Source organism: Cetorhinus maximus, chromosome 1 (genome assembly GCF_964194155.1).
Source record: "Cetorhinus maximus chromosome 1, sCetMax3.hap1.1, whole genome shotgun sequence".
Lineage (NCBI taxonomy): Eukaryota > Metazoa > Chordata > Chondrichthyes > Lamniformes > Cetorhinidae > Cetorhinus > Cetorhinus maximus.
In genome coordinates this window covers 79701063-79714528 of record NC_135879.1, presented here as the reverse complement: position 1 = coordinate 79714528, position 13466 = coordinate 79701063, and the positions used below count along the sequence as shown (strand labels likewise).

Genomic DNA, 13466 nt, shown 5'->3' with positions numbered 1-13466 from the left:
TTGGGAATGGTTTCTAGGGATTGTGCACGACTCCTACATTCTCAGTTGGTCAGAGATCCCTAAAGTTTTCCAGGGTCCACAGAAGCTGCAGGGATGGCTCCTCGGGGACAAGGGCTACCCGCAGAGGACGTGGCTGATGACACCCGGCAGAGCGAAGGTCTAATGAGGCTCAAGCTGCAACTCACAACTTGGTGGAGCAGACCATCGGGATGCTGAAATGAGGTTCCAGTGCCTGGACTGGTCTGGTGGAGCCCTGCAATATAGTCCACAGAGGGTGGCACGCATTGTCGTCATCTGCTGCGCCCTTTACAACCTGGCACTGCAACAAGGAGAGGAGCTGGCTGAGGAGGAGATGGAGGAGCCGCACGTCTCATCTGATGTGAAGGACGTCAATGGGGATGAGGGTGAGGACGATTTTGAAGGTAATAATGATGGGGATGAAGCCTTTGCACTGGCTGGATGTGGCAGGCGCGCTCAGGAGGCCCTCATAGCTGCTAGATTTGTGGAGGATGATGACGATGTGCAGTGAGGAGACACCATAGATCCTCACATTGTATCTGTGAAGGTTTGACTCCAGTTTGACTTAAGGCAATGCACATACCCTCTGTGATAATGCTGCTGTCATGGAAACAGTGAAGGCCTTAACAGGCGCTCGATTGCAGGAGGATGATTATGACATGCAGTGAGGACACTCCATAGATCTTCACATAGCCTCTGAGAAAGTCTGATTCCTGTCTGGCTGATGGGAGCTCGCTTGCACTTTGTGAGCAGGGTCATATCATAGAGACGCAGCCATGGAACTTTAAAAGCAGCTGATCCTTTGTCTGCCTTCAGCACCTGACCCCTTCAGGAGCACAGATGCTGAAGAGATGGAGGCCAGCCCCACCTCAAAGATGCTGAGAGGACACAGAGAGGATGAGAGAACGCTGTGGCGCCTGCCCACTACATGCTGGCAGCAATGGCAAGCACTGCCAAGGTGCAGGCATCAGTAATGTTTCCAGGGAATATGAGGCCAGACCATCACTGTGGTCTGAAGGCTATACAAAGCACAGGGAAGAGGCCCTGAACTGAGATACATGCCATTATCTTGAGCAGAAAGGTTTCACATCTGAATGACAAGAACAAGGAGCCACAGGCAGGGAGACATTTTGGGAGTTTATTGGCAATGGTGAACAGTGTGTACAAGTGATTAACACCCGTGCCCAGGCTGTGCAGCTACACCTTCTTAACCTTCCTAACCCTGCCACTACGTCTTGGTGCTCCCCGGCCATCGACAGCGCAGGTGGAGGCAGCTTGCTGACTACTACACCCTATTTATGATGACCTTGGCGGGCATCTTCTGGAAGGCTGAGACCTGGAGGGCCCTGGCCTGCTTTCGGGTCCTGCTGAGTGGCAATGGCACCCTCCTCAGCCCGTGGAGCTGCAGCTGCTGAGGTCACAGGAAGAGGGGATTTGGATGGGCCAGACACTCCCGGATCACCAGGATGAGTGACTCCGGGGGTATACCTCCTGATCCTCCTCCCTATGGGTGCCCAAAGGCCACTGGCTGACTCTTTGAGGAGAAGTGGTAGCTGGACTGAGAAGGAACTGCCTTGCACCCCTCTCGCGTACACATTATTTGAGGCCAACTATGACATCTGTGATGGAGTTGAGCCCGCACAGCAGTGCAGGAGCGACGTCCTGGACCAAGGTCTCTATTTTGGTTGCCATCCTACCAGTGAACTCGGTACATTGGCATGCCGGTGCTATCACCTCAGCCTGAAGGCAGATGGACTCCTCCATTATGCCTTGCAATCTGAGGTATGCAGCGGACATCCCTTCCTGATGTTCCCGAGCTTGTCTTTGCAGCTCCGGCAACTGTGATATGACCAAGTCCAGAGGGTCGTCATCTGACTCTGACTCAGAAAATTGCAGGCCTCTAGCAGTCCTGCAAGTGTTGGACACCTGGGAAATCCCTGCTGCCATCTGCAGTAGATCAGACAGTGCGATGTGCTCACCAGATTGTGATCCCGAGGCTACTGTAAAGCTAGGTCCCACCGAGGTGTGTGTCTCTGCACTGGTGGAGTGTGTGGGTGAGCGCTGTGATGGGACTTCAAAAAGGGTGCCTTCAGAATCCTCTTCAGAGGTTTCTTTGGGGCTTGATTGGAGGCCCTGGATCATGGACTCCGTCGGCTGTTTGGCAGATGTACCTGGGAAGCAACAGGAGATAATTAGTACATGGCAGTGGCCTGTGAAACTCGACACATCACTCACAGCATGTTTGTCTGATGGATGTTGCACTGCTGGATCCTCACTTGGTAGAGCACCACCGACCTCACCGTCAGCACAGGAATTGTCCAGATCCTTGTCGGCCAGCAGGATGGCTTTGTTTTCAATGTCCATAAGGATTTTGATTTCAGGCATTTCGCCACCATTCTGCGACCTTTTCCTCTTGTTTTGTGCCAGCTTATCCTGCATGAACAGAAATGAAGAGAGTGCAAGCAGAACACCTGCCAGGCCAGATGATAAGTATGCCTGGCATATATGGGTGGTGAGTGGTCCCATGGATGGACTGATGACAGTGTGTGTGAGAGGGTGAGTTGTGATGTCCCTTGAACTGGCAGTGAGTGAGGGCCCTGTAGGTGAGAGCGATGAGAAGAGTGACTTACCCTGGCGGAATGGAGAATATCATTCATCCTCTTGTGGCACTGGGTGGCTGTCCTCTTTTGAAAGACGTTGGTGCTGACCTCCGCTGCCACTGCCTCTCAATCTGGACTAGTGAGGTTGCTTCCCATCCCAGAGCGGTGGAGGACATCACAGCCTCCACCTTAACTGTGTCCAAAATGCGCACAGGGGATGCACCATTGAACCTGGGGGCTGCAATCTTTTTGCCTTTCAGAGCCATGTCTTCCTTGCAGCAGTTGTGGGCTGGAAGCACTGAGATGTGTGCGCACAGCTGGACAGGTCTGCTGAAGCAGCGAGGTGATGGCATGGCGGGCGACTGAGAACCCACCGGCCATGGAAATGGCTTGTTTCCTGGGAATGCATAATTAATGCGGTGTGGGACGATATGGCATAAAAAATTGCCATTGCGGCTGGCAGGTAAAACATTGTTTTACCCACCCCGTAGCACACTTAATGCAAATCTGGGACGATCCTGCTCATGGTCCTTGTTAAATCTCGCTTGTTGCAGCTTCACAGGCTTTCAAATACAGATGAGTTAAACTGAGATGAGAATTTTCTGGCTGAAGGTTAACACTCACTCTGGACTGCAGGCAATACAGGGGGGGAGAGAGGAACAGAGAGACAGAGCAGCAATCCTCCTTCACAGTTTGCACCCAGTACACACACTGAGTTCAAAACACACATTCAGAAAGAACTTCTCCCAGGCCAGGTGTTTTTTCAGCCAATCAGCAGGAACCACAGCCTGGCAAATGCAGTTTAAAAAAAAATTAACTCAAGTAAACAAAGTGACTCTTATCTCCCCGGGTGTCTTGCTGGTCATTTAGCTGAAGTCATGTGATTTCTTGGGAAAAAACAGCTTGTTCACAGATTAAAGTGAACTTGTAATCTTTTAATAAAAACTCTTTAAGAAGCCTATAGTTCTTGGAGGTATGGATTCCTAACACATGGCCTTGACAGAAACCTTTCCTCCTCCTTATCCCTTTTAGAACTTGTCCCATCCAAACTGCCATGGCACTGGGATGGTTGGTATCACAAATACATACATTGGTCTTATCCCTCTACTCCACTGGCACCTTCTCCTCCTTTGTGAGAAGGCATGCAACTCTTGCTCTTGTTCTACTCTTCTTGCCTCTCATTTAAAGTCCTCGTTCTCTACAGTCCACCTATGTGCCATGCCAATTTTTTCACTGGTCGCTGCTTTCCTCTCTTGTACTCGTCATCAGCTGTCCCTTGATGCAAGGATAATGCCTACTTGTCAGGAATGCTTACTTGTCTTCATGTCACTGAACAGGCTGATCCTCAACCCACAAATCTTTGGGTACATGGGGTAGCATGTTCCACGAGGTAATGGATACGGCGTGCAGGATTTGCTTCCTTTACTTTCCATCTTTGCCGTCGCTTTGCCTCAACATTAAGACATTGTTACTCAAAGCATGATGCAGCTTGATGGACAAGTTGTCACCACTTTCAATGACTGGTAGCAAGCTCCTCTGAGTCATTAATGTCATTGCTGCTGCACTCCAAGGAAAGCTTCAGGGAGCCTTTGAAGTGCTTCCTTTGTCCTCCCCTGGAATGTTGGCCATTTGAGAGTTGAAAAAACTTGACCCGGCGGGGAAGATGCTTTTTAGTCTCCTGGATAGTCTCGTCAATCAAAGGTTATTTTGCAGAGTTTTGCCTGAATGCTTATGGAGTTGGCTTCAAGATGGACGCTAGCATTTGTTTGATGGTCCTCTCATTGAATCCAGAGGATGTAGTGGAGGCATTGCTGATGTAATTTTGCTAGCACATTTATGTGTCACTGATACACAGTCCAGGTCTCGCTGCGATACAGGAGTGTGGTGATGACAACTGCTGTGTATACTGGGACTTTAGTTGATAGGCAGAGGTCTTTGTTGTCAAATGCTTGCTGCTGTAGTTTGTAGAAAGCTGAGCTGGCTCAGCTGACCCACGGTTGAATCTCCTCATCAATGGCCGCCTTTTGAGAAAGGTGGCTGCCAAGGTAAGAGAAATGCTTATCATATTCCAGGTTCTCTCCTTCAACAGATATGGAAGGTGGAATATTTGGCTGACCAGGTGTGGGTTGATATATGAGTTTTGTTTTGAAAATTCAGGGTCAGGCTGTTTCTTGTATGCAGAATTGAAGAGATCAAGAGTGGCTTGCAAATCTGTTGCACAGTGGGCAATGATACTGCAGTCATCCACAAACTATATGTATGTCTCTGGTGGTCAGTTTAGTTTTGGCTCGGAGGCGATTGAGATTAGAGAGTTTTCAATCTAGGCGGTATTTAACACTGTCAGCAGAGGGCAGTTGATCTTTGATGAGGTGAATAGCCACTGTCAGGCAGATTATAAATAGTATGGGGGCTATCATACAGCCTTGCTTGACATCAGTCCAGAATTTGAAGGCATCTGTTTCGGATCTCCCACTCAAGACAGCTGCAGTCATATCATCATGAAGCAATTGCAGGATTGTGGTGAAGTTCCCTAGGCATCCAAATCTTTGGAGCGCAATCCACAGAGCTTCACGATTTACTGAGTCAAATGCTTTGGTCAGATTGATGAATGCGATGAAGAGTTCCTGGTATTGTTCTCGACAATTTTTTGGATTTGTCTGGCAACAAAGACACTGTCGGAGGTTCCACTGGCAAGCCTCAAGCCACACTGTCTCTGGAAGGATTTCCTCAGACACAGGAAGTAGGCCATTCAGTAGAATACATGTCAGGATTTTCATGCTATGGGCAAGGGAGAAATACCTCGATAGTTTCCACAGCTTGATTTATCTCCCTTCTTGAAGATGGTTACAATTGTTGCATTGCTGGTGTCCAGTGGTGTGAATGGAAGAGGAGGGGTTGGTGGTGGGCTGGGGTGGGGAGGGTGGTCTTTTCCTTGAAAATCCATAGGATGAGTGCATGGAATCTTGATGTGAGCAAAAGCCCATCAGCTTTGAAAACTTCAGCTGGAATACTATCGGGGGCCACAGGCTTTGTTGTTTCTCATCTGTTTGATTGCTTGTTGCAACTCTCCCTTCAAAGGTTCACTCATGGATTCTACCACAGGGTACTGGGGGATAGCCTGGAGAATATCAGCTACCACATGGATTCACAATTGTTGAAAATGTTCTTTCCACCGTTGATGGGTGGCATTGTCATCCTTAAGAGAAACACCATCCTGTGAGTGAAGAGGATTTTGTCCTTTTGACCTTGGTCCATAGATGGCCCTGGTGGCTTCAAAAAAGCTTTGCATGTCATGATGGTCAGCATCTTGTTGAACCTCTCAGGCTTTCTCTTCACACAATTTGTCCTTTATCTTCCGGATTTGTCTTTGCACGTCAGCCTTGAACTGTTGTCATGCTGCTTTCTTGACTTGTGACCTTGGGTTGTCCTGCCAGGCACTGAAGGTTGATCAGTTTTGTTCTAGGAGGTCACATATTCCTGCATCATTTTCATCGAACCTGTCCTGGTGGTGATGATGCTCAAACCCAATGCTCTGGACACGGGAGTCTGGCACAGCTGACATTATTTGATCCTACTGTTCTGGAATTAAGTTGGGTGTGTGAAGATTTTCCAGATTAGATGTGAGCTGAACTTGGAATTCCTGTCTTCAGTCAGCCTGCTTTAGGGCTGAGACATTGATCTTCCTCCTCATGGGTGTTTGGCTCTTGTGATGTCTTGGTGCTAGGTGGATGTTCATCACCGATTGAACAAGTTGATGATCTGTCCAGCAGGCATTAGTGCCCCATGTGGATCGAGTTTTCTATTTGTCCTGGTGGAAGAGGGTGTCTGTCATAATGAGGCCATGCTAAGCACACCTTGTCAGCAAGAGGATGCCATTTGCATTGGCTTTCCCCACCCCATTTCCAAATGGTTCTGTTCCAAGACATTGGCGACTTGGCCAACTCTGGCACTAAAGTCCCCCAGAAGGATGATCTTTTCTCCTTTTGGGATGGCAGTGGCATAGTGGTATTGTCACTGGACTGATATTCCAGAGACCCAGGGTAATGCTCTGGGGACCCGCGTTCGAATCCCACCATGGCAGATGGTGGAATTTGAATCCAATAAAAATCTGGAATTAAAAGTCTAATGATGACCATGAAACCACTGTTGATTATTGCAAAAACCCATCTGGTTCACTAATGTCCTTTAGGGAAGGAAATCTGTCACCCTTACCTGGTTTGGCCTACATGTGACTTCAGACCCACAGCAATGTGGTTGAATGAGGACAATTTTGGATGGGCAATAAATGCTAGTCTAGCCAGCAACGCTCACATCCCATGAATGAATATAGTAACAGAAACTTCATCAGAGTCAGAATAGAACTTTTCCTTAATATATTCATCAGAGTCAAGGGTCAGGACATCAGTGCTGATGACAGTGGCATATTGACTGTGGCTGAGCTGTAGGTGAAAGTGTCATGAGTCTTTCAAATATACAATTGGGAAGCTGTGGCAGTGCATCCAAGATCCTATTCCGGATTGCAAAACCAACTCTGTGGACATTAGGGGCACTGTCAGCCTTTCCTTTCCAGTAGAAGATGTATCCCCCTGCTTGTTCCTTCAGCTGCCCCTACCCGGAGGCCTGGTCTCACTGAGAGTGGTGATGTCAATTTAGAGTCTCAATAGCTCACATGATACAACTGCAGTTCTTCTTTCCAGACAGTCACTTTTGAGATTATCCATGAGCGTTCTAAAGTTCCAAGTTGCAAAATTCAAATTTTTCTTTCTTTGATCACAAAGATGTTGTTTCTGCAGAGCACAGTTCCCCAGCCAGGAGAAAGTGGGACAGCCTATTTTTAGGGCACCCTTCTTGCTCCTGCCCATTTGGGGTGACCAGAGGGTATCCTGACGAGGGCTGCTCAGTCACAGATGCTGCTGCCCAAAGACACCTTTGTCCCAACACAGGTATCCAACAACCTTCGTGCATCTGTCATCTGTGTGCAGATTCTTGACTAGGGACTCCCAGGTTCACAGCCCTGTCCCCATCACCAATTCTCCATCACCACATGTCTTGACAAATTAACCCTGGTAGAAGCCTGTGTGTGACTTTGTTTAACGTGGGGGCCTTGGGCGGTGTCATTGTCCATACAATCATGACAGGTTGATGGTTATATTTAGCTGACATGTTGAATCATGGTAACCAGGATCACCTTGCTGCTACAGCCTTCTTCTGTCTTCACAGCTGGTGAGGCACAGTACACAGTCTTCATTTGCCTGGACTGTTGTTGCCTCCCTCCGTGTCTGTGCTGAATGACTTCTCACCCTTGGTGATTTCAACATCTCCATCTCAAATCATGTAGCTTGACTTCACTTCCCTCCTACCCTCCCATAAATTATTTCCTCCACATAAATATCTGTACATCTGTACCCTGTACCCATATTCAAAGCCACCTCCTTGACCTACTCCCATTGTGTAAATCACAGATAAAGCCAGGCCTGATCATTTCCTTGTATAGCTCGACACCCACAAAAAACTTATTCCCCCCCCCGAACCCCCCCCCCCCCCCCGCCCCCGGGTCCAAAAACACAATGACAACACTCAGCTTTCTGCTTACCACCCTCCACTGCCTTCAATACTCAGGTTGCTTGTCCCACATCCAGTACTGAATGAGCAGGAATTTCCCCCAACTAAATATTGGCCCACTATATCTCCAATCTCTAGCCACCAACTTCATCCCTCTCCCTGGCAACTGTCTGAGTTTGTAACCTTGGTGTCATATTTGACCCTTAGATGAGCTTCTGACCACATATCCACACCATTGCTAAGACCATGTCTTTCCACCTCCATAACATCACCTGACTCTCTCCCTGCCTCAGCTCTTCTGCTGCTAAAATCCTAATCTGTGTCTTTGTTCCCTATAGACTTGGCTATTCCAATACACCCCTGGCTGGTGTCCAGTCTTCCACCTTCCATAAACTTGAGGTTATTCAAAACTCTGCATTTTAACTCGCACTAAGTCCCTTTCACTCATCACACTTGTGCTCTCCACCATACATTGGCTCCTGGTCCAAAATAGCCTCAATGGCAAAATTTTCATCCTTGTTTTCAAATCCCTCCATGGCCTCCCTCCTCCCTATCTCTATATCTCCTCCAGCCCCACAGCCCTTTGAGATATCTGCATTCCTCCATTTCTGACCTCTTGTGCATCCCCAATTTTAATCACTCCACCATTGACGGCTGTGCCTTCATCTGGACAACCGGAATTCATTCCCTAAATGTCTTCATCTCCTTACCTCTCTTTCCTCCTTCAAGCCTCTCCTTAAAACCAACCTCTTTGACCAAGCTTTTTGTCATCTGCTCTGATATCTCCTCATGTGGTTCACTCTCAAAGTTTGCTTGCTAGCGCTCCTGTGCACAGCCTTGGAATATTTTACTACCACAGTAAAAGGCAAGTTGTTGTTGTGTTGTTCCTGCTGTTAGCACTCATTCCTCAACTGCTAGCTTTCCTCTCATTAAATCTATCTTACTGTGGAACAAATTGGCACACAGTGCCTATAAGTAGGGCATTTGGAGGAGAGAGGAATCCCTAACCATAAGTACTCAGCACTTTCAAAGAGAAGGTCATGCAGCTTGTGAGAAGGCACTCAACTCTTGCTGTTGGCATGGTCAGTGGCACCTTGCAAGCACCAGGTAACTGACTGAGCACCTACATTGGCACAGCTAAGAGACCCAACCTTTCGCCAATTCTTGGTGCAGAATTTTAACCTCCAAAGGAGGGTTAGGGTGGTTGGGATTGGGTGCAGGCGATAGTTGAAGCTCCAAAAGTGGCATTGAGTTGGGAACCCAATAATGTCCTGCCCAAATCTGGATTTAACCTGGGTGACTTTTCAAGTGCGGTGGAATCCCTGTGGAGCTGTTGGGTGAGTAATGTAAAATATGGAAATAGTTAATTAACTGAGGATCTAACCCAGTCAGAACACGGGATTTCCCAGCTGTGTGTAACTCGCCCATGTCAATGAGGTGAAAACACAACAGGGACTTATTGAACAATGAAACTGACGTACTGGAAAGCCTTTAAAAAGAGTAAAATTTCAAAGCTTGTGACCAGCCTCAGTGAAAGGTTTATGCTTATAGGATTTGTTGAGAGAGCCTGGCTTCACTGCTGTGAGGGTCATTTCCAAATTTTTTGAAGTACTATCAACTACCTTGGATCTTACTGACCTTCATCTCAATTCCCTTCCTGTCAGCCCTCACAGCAGCATGGGAGCAGCTTATGGAGCAGTAGCCTGGACCTCTGGTGAGGAACAACAGGATCAGCCATACCAACACCGGCAGCAGCAGGAACCACGCCAGCACCAGGGGCAGCAGGAGGCATACCAACAGGGGGTGCACCAGGAGCAGCAACAATGCCAATCGCAGCATCTTTTTTCATAGCCAGATGCCACAGGACAGCACAAGAGGGGATGAACACAGAAATCCAGCTCAAAGGAGGTGATACCTCCATTTTAGGATATACAGACAGAGAGTGAGCCTCAACATGATGGAACAACAGTGCCTCATGAGGTGCAGTTTTCATTGTAGGTCATCGCTGACCTCTGCAGTCTCCTGGAAGGAGGACCAGGTTGACATGCATTCCAGTGTCTGTCAAGGTCACCACAGCTCTTAATTTCTCTGCCTTTGGCTCCTTTCGGGGATCTGCTGGGGATATTTCCAGGATCTCTCCATTTGCTGCCCATAAATGCATCTTCCAGGTCACTGTTGTCTTGTTTTCCAAGGCTGCCACTTATGTAAATGGTGTCAAGGATGAAGCTAGTCAGACACACAGGGACGCCGGCTTTGCTGCAATAGCTGGAATCCCACAGGCATAAGGAATGATTGACTGCTCACATGAAGCAATCAAGGTGCCTTCAGATCAGCCAGGGGTTTCATTCACTCTATCACTGATATAGTTTGTGACCACTTGGAAGATGATTATGCATGTCTGTGCTGGATATCTAGGGAGCTGTCATGATTCACTCATTCTATGGTAAACACATCTCCTGCAGATTGTTTCTCTTCCGCATAGCGTCAGTGGCTGGCTCCTGTCAGACAAGGGCTATCCTCTGAAGATCTGCCCAATGAAAGATTACCATTGAGCCAGAGGAGAAATGCAACAGGAGCCACATGACTACAAGGTACATAATAGGACAAGTCTTTGGGTTGGACAAGATGTGATTCAGGTATCTCAACAGATCTATAGGTGCTCTTCAATATGCCCCATCAAGGGTGTCCAAAATGGTTGTGGTCCGTCGTGCCTTTCACAATATTGCACCACAAAGAGGAATGGAGCTGCGGAAAGAGGAAGGCGTGGAATAATTTGCATTCGAGGATGAGTGGGAGGAACCAAATGCAGCCATAGTGTCCACAGTCACTCACATGGCTCTACTCCAGTAGTCGCCGAAGTGTGTGTATCTGTGCTGGTGGAGGGTGTGCATGAGTCATATGATGGTGCACCCTCAATGTGGCATCGTTGCCCTTCTCTGGGACTTCACGGCCTGGTCACTCAATATCTCCATCATCATCCATGAAGGACTTGTGGGAGATCATAGACATGAGTTTGTGCTGATGTGAGGAAAGGGTAGAAGCTTAACATAGTGCATACCATGACAGTTCAGCTTGTGAATGACATCAATTCAACATGATTGAGCATTAAGTACCAAGTGGCAGGTTGATATCTAATGCTGTTACCAGGTCTCTGGGCCCCCACCATCTCTCCATTGCCGATGTCTAATATCTGTGCCACTCAGCTGATTTCCAGGCACCCTCCGCCATGGCAGTCAGGGTGGCAATGGCTGCAAGTCTATCCCTGATTCTCTGCCTCTAGCTGGAGTTGTGTGTTCTCTCCTTCTGCAATGAGAGAAAGCAGAGTTTTGAGTGTGTGAAGTGGATTGTGGGGAGAGGATGGAATAAGAACATTTGATGAAAGTGACAGTGAAGGATGCGAGATGAGGGTCAGTGTGGGTGTTGGCTGTTTAGATGGAGATTTGAGGAAGTGCTTGGAGAGAATGGAATGTGTGTGTGACAGCAAGGTGTGTCAGTCAGAGGAGTGTTTGCAGGAGACTGCTGGGAGGTGGGAGAGTGATGGATGCCACCTGAAAGTCTTATGAGACACCTTTTCTTGCTTAATGAGATGATTCCCCCTTTTCTGACACTGTATCCAGTCTTGGGCACCACACTACTGCTGTTCACAGCCACTATAGCTTCCAGCCCACCTGTTTAGATTGGGTGGCTGGCTTATTCCTCCTGTCCTGAGGAAACAAAATCTCTTTTGGCCCCCACTGCCTCCAGAATGACTTCCAGGGAAGAGTCAGAGAATTGGGGGAGTGGGGGAGCAGTCTTCTCATATCTTCCTTTCACTTCCTTGCCTCCCAAAGTCTTCACAAACAAGACTTCCTGCAGTCATTCTGACCCCTGCCAGGGTCCCTTTAAATAAAGAGTCTTCATTCATGCCCACACTGTGATTGGTCGGGAAATCCAGAAGTGGGATGCTAAGCTGTGGCTGAGTTCAAGCGCCACAGCAAAGCCTGCTGAAAGAGTAAAGAGGTTCTCAACCCATAACCGGCCTCCTCACTGCCTACGGTTCTGTCAGGATAAAATTCCACTCTTGATTTCTACTCTTCTATCCTGCAGATCCACCCCAGCAATGGGTGGCACAGGGGAGAGAGGTGACGATGCTGAAGAGGGTAATGAGGAGCAAGCCATTTGTTTATATGCAAATGAAGCCAGTAGCAATTTGGCAATAAATCGCATGGAGCACTTTAGGAGTGCAAATAATAATTACCCCACGGGGAAAGTCTTTTAAAAGTGAAATTCGACCAGATGTGGCTCCCATTTGAACTTCCTCGCTAAAGGAATGTCCTACACCATTCTTGCATGCTAAGTGTGCTGGAAGCAGGGGGAAAATCTGGCCTTTGAAATCAGTACGAAATGCAAGCTCACAAAAGAAACAATGAAGCTAAATTTAAATGCAAGCAATAATAATCAGCAATCAACATCTGAATACAAAGTGAGTTTTTATGAGTAAGGGGGCTGGAATCTCATTTAAGAGAGTACAGATGACATGAATTATGTGAAGCTATAGTGTTTCTAAACAATCCATATTCACACTGTACGACACAGATCACACCTTGAATAGTGTTTCCATTTGTGGTGGCTGAGACATTCAAACTCGAGAAGCAATTTTGGGAAGTTGCCATGGTGATGTGATCTCTAGCCAAGAAGGGTCATGGTGGTAAAATTCAGAAATCATTCAAAAGGCAACCTGGTACTGTGATCGGGTGCACAGTAAGGGCCTGACTTTAACTCTGTAAGTAAATGGGTTTTGAGTAAGTTAAAATCTCACCCTGAGTGTTTATGGAAGGATGAGTTGAATGAGACAAATGACCTCTTTCATCTTTACTTGTCTTAATGGTCATACACCCAGGCATGGATAATTATTTATCTAGTACAATAGATGCTGTGTTTCTATCAGTCAATGCTGTTTGTACTTGTTTTATCAAGCAGCTCACATTGCATTTTATTATTCTCAATACTTCATCACAAATATAAAGGATAGAAAACCAAACAATTGACACCAGCACATACTTTTAAGGAGTAAGACCCTGAGAGCTATTGATAGTTCACACCACATATAGACATTAGCCATTAGCACCCACAATCACATGCGCATCCTAGAAGCTACATATATTCACACAGATAGAATTTGCAGACAGAAAGAACATTTCCTCGCATCGTGCCTTTTTCAATTAAACAAAAGTTTGGGGGACAGCCATTCCCTGGTTCATTCCCCATGGCAATGCCTTGATCAATCACAGCTGACTTGCCTGGTTT

The 13466-nt window shown here is 47.4% G+C and overlaps 2 protein-coding genes across 3 annotated transcripts in view; one reads left to right on the top strand and one right to left on the bottom strand.

The window, feature by feature from the left end:
* Window positions 1–13466, top strand: part of tifa (TRAF interacting protein with forkhead associated domain) — a 235230-nt gene that overhangs the window by 5197 nt on the left and 216567 nt on the right. The window lies entirely within an intron of this gene.
* The window catches only part of alpk1 (alpha-kinase 1), a 150784-nt gene that overhangs the window by 17390 nt on the left and 119928 nt on the right, over window positions 1–13466 (bottom strand). The gene's annotated exons all lie outside the window — the stretch shown is intronic.